Consider the following 7,602-nt stretch of genomic DNA (forward strand, 5'->3'; position numbering starts at 1 on the left):
AAGGTTGAAATCGAGCACAGGCCACTACATCCAGCTGTTATTACACACATATACATGAGTAATCACAGAAGACTGCTCTTTAAAATATAAGTTTATTAAATCCAAATAATAAATGATCAAATCAAATATCAAAAGCCAACAAACACTATCACAGAATTATATGTTGAATACCTAAAGTCAAGTGAACAAACGTGGTGTGAGGATATATGTGTATGTACATGTATGTGTATGTGTATGGGGGGTGTATGTGTGTATAGGAGGAGCAAACTACTCAGACTGTGGTGGGGGGTAATCTCAAGCGGGGCGTGCCCTGTGGGCCTACAAACAAGATGGCGGAGTCTAAAGAACTACGACAAAATAGGGGGAGGTGGCTACTGTGGAGAATTGCAGTATTAAAAAGTATTAGTAGTAGAATTAATAACACCCCTAGTGGTGCATAAAAGTTTCACAATGATAAGAATGTAAATTATGTTAAGAGTCACAATATATTTACTAATGGAATGTATTATAGGTTTACAGGATGTTTACTTATAGAAGATATTATATGTTTGCAATAAGTTTACTTGAAGGAGTTTTAAACATAATCATTGGAAGTATTGAAACAAAGTACAGTCACATAGTTAGGGGGTTCTGAGCCATGAGACTGAGTGCAGGGAAGATAAGGATGAGTGAGGAATGCAGGGGGCAGGCTTTTCACGACCATATAAGGGAATAGGTCGAGGGCTAGAGACAGGAAGTGGTCGCAGAAGAACTGGTCAAGATGACCCACGAGGGCTTATCAGGAGTCCTGCCAGAAAGCGGAGCGATGACGGATCGATACAAGGAGGGAACAAAGCGACTACAGCCAATCACTGATTGGCCCGGACATCTGTTTCCAACGTTTTGGGACAGCTTTGACACTTTCCGACTTTCAGGAGTATAAAGAACAATGTTTTAGGGAGTTTCTTTAGGCCACGGCAGAGTTCCGTTTTTCAGCAACCCGGCTAGGTCGGACCTGTGAGTGGAGTTGCACGTGGTCTCTGCTCTCGAGATGCATACTATCGATAGTGTATTTTAGATTGTAATTGTCAGCATCAGTTTACAGTTGTTATCGTTTAATTAAATACTGTTTTGAATTTGGACCGGATCGAGTTACCTTTTGATGCGCCTGCGCAGTAAGAAGTAAACACGGCGGCGGCCTTGCGATTCCTCCAGAAACTTCAGCCTCAACAGTACGTATGTAACCACGTGGATCGACGCACAATGTGGGTTGAGACAATAGATTTCATACCCACGTGTCTGAGATGGTCAACTAAATCAGTATGTATCTAACTATGTGTGTGCGTGTTAGTAGGAAGAGAGGGAGACATTTTTCTGTATTTTTCAATGTTCAAGACCACAACTTGAACTTTCAGGTTCCGATTTTTTTTTCAAATGAACACAACGTTTGACCTGGATTTAGCTCCATAGAAACCCGGTCGGCGAATCGAGGTTCGGCCGCCGTGGTCTTGGTCTTCAAACTAATAAGATCACAATCTTCAAATCCACTAGCAGTGACTGATCTAATGCAACACAGTTACAGCAGGGAATACACAGTATAACGGGACTCGGCGGCCCGCGATGCTTGTGAAATAACACTTTCTAAACGCTACAGTAACTTAACAAAACAAGATAAAGGAATAACACACTAAATGACCTAAAATAAGCCCAGATACCATATAACTCTTACTATGAGAAGTAATTCTCTAATTACAGTCTTATAAGTGCACCTCATACACAAACCCAGGCGCTCGGTCACATTGGTTGCTCACTGGCAGCGGTGGAGGAAGTCTTCAGACTACGTTGATGCAGCGTGTGGGAGAAGTATAGATAAACAAAAGCAAGACAAGCTAACAAATGCCACAGAGAAGTGGAGACAAACTGCAGCCGATTAGTGTTGTGGAAGATGTCGGCCTGAGAAACGTTCTCAAGGTGCGTTTGCGTCGCGTTTGGTGTGAACGCACCTTTAGGATCACAATGAATGACGGCATGTATGAGCCTCAAGACGCACCATCACAAGAAGAACACACGAGTTGTATGAAAAGGAGAGGACTAAAGCGACGGCGTTACAACGTGCACCAGCTGTTGCTCTCACTGGAGACTACTGGACATCGCTGGGTAACCATCATCACCTCGGAGTTACAGCATTATATTGATGAACAGTAGAGCTGCATTCACATGCTCTGACTGTCATGAAGACAGAAGACAGACTTCCTTAAATTTCACATTAGTCACGTGCTCGACCACTGACCACATAAAATGACGTGGTGGGCCGGATTCGGCCCGCGGGCCTTGAGTTTGAGACCCCTGATTTAAATAGGGGCTGAATCTGATTGGATAAAAGCTCTCCTTAAAACAAGCTGTGCTGGAAGCAGAGCGACTGAGGAAGACAGGAGCTGTGCACTGAGAAAATAAGCTTATGGGAAAACAAATTATAATACATGTAGTGTATTTGTGAAAAATGATAAAGTTATACAATAGCTATAACTTTGTGATTCTGTTTAGGCCAGCAGGGAAGGCTTAGCTGGCCCTGACGGCCCACCACTGAGTTGTTGAGTATTTATCATCGGACAATGTAAGAGTTTAATATACTTACTGTGGTGTTGGAGTAAAACATATATATATTTTAGCTCTTTAAGGCTCAAATATTGAGAGCAAGTGTTTGCTTTAAGTCTATGAACACAGAATTCTCACAGCACTGTAAAGGTCTAGAGAAGTTGAACATCACTCAATTTTTTAATTTTAATTGTTTATTAATAGAATGCCTTTATTTCAGTGGCACTGGAAACCAAGGGAGTGGATGTTGAGGCATCAACTGTCCATCTGAAAGTTGTTGAAAGCAACGGCTCCCTGGCCGACAGCCTCGTCGCCAAGGGCAACCGCTCCCTGGCCTCGGCGCCAAGGGCAACGGCTCCCTGGCCGACGGCCACGTCCATTGAAACACTTCAATTTTGGGTATAGGGTGCAGAAGAGTTGATTTTGCATCTTACTCAACCACTTACCAGGTGACGTCAGTAAGTCCTTGAGGGTTCAGGGTTTGAGGGTTTAGGGGGACATTGGGATTTGGCCGTCGAGTGTGAGAGACTGTGAGGGCTTGAGATGGTGTAAATATGAACGGGACAGCACTTTGCTGCAACATATCACATTACCATGAAAACGACAACAAATATGATGTATAATTGTGGGTATTTATTTTATACTTTGTACTCCCTGATTTGAACGTCTTCCAGACTCTTTCCTCACAAGATGAGAGGTAAGTTCATATAATCTATTTACTCGTTTTTGTCAAAACAGCTTCAATGACAAAATCTAATATTTGATGAATAAATAAATAAATATTCTCTGATTTCATGTTTATTTTTTGTTCCATTTTTAACCCTTAATGTTTCTGTGTAAATGTAATACTCCAGGCTGAACACACGTGAGCCGTCCTCTTTGTTTACCTTTTTTTTTTACGTCTCCATGCATCCACTGGTTACCCCGTGTTTAACGTCACATTGCAATGATTTGTGGGGAATTCCCTTAGGCTAAGTCAGCATGCTGACATGCGGAAAGGGTTCATTAAGGGCTCAAAATGTCTGCGAGAGAGCCCTCAAACACTTGATGATTTGACAGTGGGAAAGCCCTAAACCCTCACGGACTTCGCGGGAGCGCGCCTCACAGTCCGTGAGTCCGTAAGGGGGACATTGGGATTTGGCCAAAGGGTCAGAGAGACGGGAACATAGGGAGGGAGAGCAAGAGGAACTCACTGTCAGCATGGGAGCATACAACGAGAGGGGTTTTGTTGCTTGTGAATATAAAGTTGCACAGCCGTATCCCTGCATTTATTGCTAAATTACCGATCTTCCCTTTTTGTACCAGTAATTGTTAATTTAGTACCCTAATCCTAAGCACTCTAGACATGTTATCTCTCTATTACGTTGTTGTGGCTGTAATTACCGCAGTAATAGCTGATGGTGAAAGGGTTACATCAGCTTTGAACTGAATACAGCTTTTTCAAGCTATTAGTTACTAGAAATGTAAAGAACTTGTCTATGACAAAATGGAGAGCAGATATCCTCATTATCACATCTGAGTCTAGAGGAGGCCAAGAAAATAATTACAATGTTCAAATAAATATCTGTAAAATCATTTTTCCATGGTACAGTCCAGGCTCCATAATCACAACACTAAACAAATCAAATTAATTTGTTCAAAATTCTTAAATGCACCGCCATCAATGGAATTCCACATTATCGAGAAACATCTCAGTAAATGTGTTATTTAATGCGTGTGACAAGTTGGAAAACATGCACTTTTATAAGTTAAGGAAAATAGTAATGTCATGGTCTATTGTGTTGAATTTGATGTGATTGAGAGGATCATTCATAGATAACTTAACGATTTACTGAAACCACGAGTTAAAACTCATCACACATGAATACGTGGTTGAAATAATAAGATTGTGTTTTCTTGCATCGTTTGCTTTGTTCTGAATTGTGTAGTTTGAGATATGTAGTGTCAAACTGTGATCTGGTCTTGATCTTGAGTCTGAGATCTATTGCTTTGGTCTCCACCCACATATCTCGGGAAACCGCGATCTTTTCCTCATTGCAGTAAAGTTCTTGCTGAGGAAAAACATATCATTCTCGTGATTATTTATCCCCCTTTTTCAGGTATGTTGTGGATTTTAAACAGCGTTAACATGTTAGAATCTGCTAACATGTCATACGTTTTAAGAGAATGTTGTTACATTTTTGGGTACTTTAGAGTAGGGCTGCACGATTATGGCCAAAATCATAATCACGATTATTTTGATCAATATTGAGATCACAATTATTTATCACAATTATTCATTAATTCTTTTCAGTGTTTTCCCTATTAACAGTTTTTTTTTTGAGGGGGGGGATCGGGCGGAACACGGCGCCGTGCGCGATACAGAGAGCAGGGGAATTGTAAACACGCGACCATGTAGTGACTGACGTGACATGCTGGCGTGTAAATAAATTAAGCAAAAGTACTCCTTCAAGCTCCCTTCTCTCTACTCTTCTACTTCTTCGCGCACATGACTCCTCCCACCTTGTTCTCCCCCTGGTGGTTGGCTGACTCTTAGTTGAGGAAGCGCTTGATTTGATATGTAGCAGAGCATTTTAAACGTCAATATCGCTGACGATCATGCTCATTTAATTGTGGCAGCCAAAATCGTGATCGCGATTAAAATTCGATTGATTGTGCAGCCCTACTTTAGAGCTACGTTTTACCGAGAGTACTGTAGTGTGTGTAACTTACGTGAATTCCTACGTGTTGACGGTGAACCATTTTGTGAATTCACATGTACACAGACGGTAATATTTAGTAGTGATATTTTATTTGTTTTATCTGTATAATATGTTTTATGCACTTTAAGATAGTTTTAACAGTACTGAGTTTAAGCTAGTTTGTGCTCGGGAAAATATCTCAAGTAATACTTTGAATAGTGTTTAACATAAATAGCGTATGCACTCTCTACTCTCCTGTAAATCTCTTCCTGTGTCAATGATTGTATTTTTGTACAAACTGAATTGCAGTAAGGTTCTTGCTGAGAAAAAACATCATATCACTCTGATGATTATTTATCCCCCCTTTGCAGGGGGTGCAACACTGGTAAAGAAATAAAAGTGAATGATTCATGTGTCTGTCCCAAAACCCACTCAATCTAAAAAGAAAGAACAATCTGGCACCAACGTACAAACTCAGCACACATTTTAAAATACCTGAATCCTCAAACAGCAAGATAGTGAAACACTGTAAAAGCTGCAACACGTTCAAACTGTGGGTGCTGGTCAAACAGTTTCTTGTACAACAAAACAATGAGTAAATCTTTGCGACAACATTTTAGTGATTTGGGATTTAGTGATAGTGATTTGACAATCAATGATTAAAGGAACTTCTCCTTGCTTTGTTCACAAAGCCGGCTCGCAGAGGGCTTTTAGTGCATGTTAGTGCACGTGCGCGTTCCCCACTAGTTAGCTCACAGCCACGGCTCTGCTCTGCTCTAATACGGCAGTTATAGCTGATAAGGGTCGTTGTAGAAGCGTATAGCAACCACCCTCCTGTTCCCCCTCAGGTCAACACTGTTAGCACTGTGAGCTGCCAGCTAGCCTTTGCCATGTTGAGAGCCATTTAGAGGCAATCGAAATGCTCCCAAATTAGATTACATACAAAAGTCTATGCACAGATGTGATGAGACGAGTGACGTGAATTTGCGATGGCGCTGCGCAAATTTGGGTGAAGTCGCGCCAAACGCCAAAACGCCCCAAACACGTGAGTTGAAATTTTTGAACTTCACCGAAAAAAATGGCGTGGCGCTGTGGCGCAATAGCCTGTCAGCATTGAGATGCTCCTCCTGTCATCACTGACGTCCTGCCGTTGTTGAATAAGGAAATAAATACTGTAGCCGTCTGTGTTCACCCAGAGCTCTACGATACCTCATATTAGTAGAGACCGGACCAAACTATGTGTATAAATGTGTGCGTGTAAACCATATGGTACAAACAATGAATAGATACTGCCGTATTTACGTCTATGTGACATTATGTTGAATGTTGATGGAGCTGCTACAATATTAGCATAGCCTAGCACCGATCGATCCGAGCTCCATTGAGAAAGCAAGTATTTTAAAAGTAATTTGCTTGTCGTCTTGTGGAGAACTAACAAAACATGAATTCAGACTTTTTACAAATCGGCATCATTAAATAGTTATTTCGGAGTCCCTTTTTGTCAGTTTATTGCAGTTAAATCACAGCCAAATCAGTTTATTTTGTGTGCATACAGCTGTAGTAAACCAGCCGACATGTGGCTTGCTAGACACAGTGAATACAGCTCGATAAAATCCACGGAGCTATTCCGGATGATGTTATGAACCCAGCCAAGACGACATTTAGTTTCGTGTGATATCTGGGACTTCCACAACACGTACTAAGCAGCAATCCAGGTTATTTTTCCCATGGTTGATGGCAGACAGTTGAACAGTTGACAGTTTCAGGGCGATAAGCCACGCCCCCTCTCAGGCGCGTCCAGCGCGATTCACGCGAATGAACACAAATGGTCCCCGGCGAGACCGGCGGTGCTAATGACGCGATTAACGCATTAACACGGCATTACAGTTGGTTGAATGAAGAGTGTAAAGAATGAAAAAAATTGCTGAGAGAAAAGTTCAAACCCAGCCTATTTTCCTCTCGGCACCCATCTGAAAATTGCTGCGTCAAGGAGGTATGAATATATTTGGCTTTGGTAAGTTACAAAAATTGCCAGACAAACTGGAATGACAAAATGAAAAACAGAACTCTGGAGTTTCCACTACTTCTTTTGGCGTCATCTTTGTGAAGTTTAATATCCATTCCACACAATCATTGCATTGTTTCCTGCAAGTACAAAACAACACATTTATTTCTTGTATACTAACAGTAAACTATGAAAATAAATCACCTGCTAATAAATGAAACTGACCTTGATAGCTCAAATACGTTGACATTAAAAGTTCATGAAGGGTGCATTTCAGGCCTGTGAGGCCCCTTTCTCAGCCTCTTTTCATAAATTAAATGGCATTACAGAAAAATACCACCA

The sequence above is a fragment of the Pholis gunnellus genome (genome assembly GCF_910591455.1).
Source record: "Pholis gunnellus genome assembly, chromosome: 9".
In the NCBI taxonomy this organism is placed as follows: Eukaryota; Metazoa; Chordata; class Actinopteri; order Perciformes; family Pholidae; genus Pholis; species Pholis gunnellus.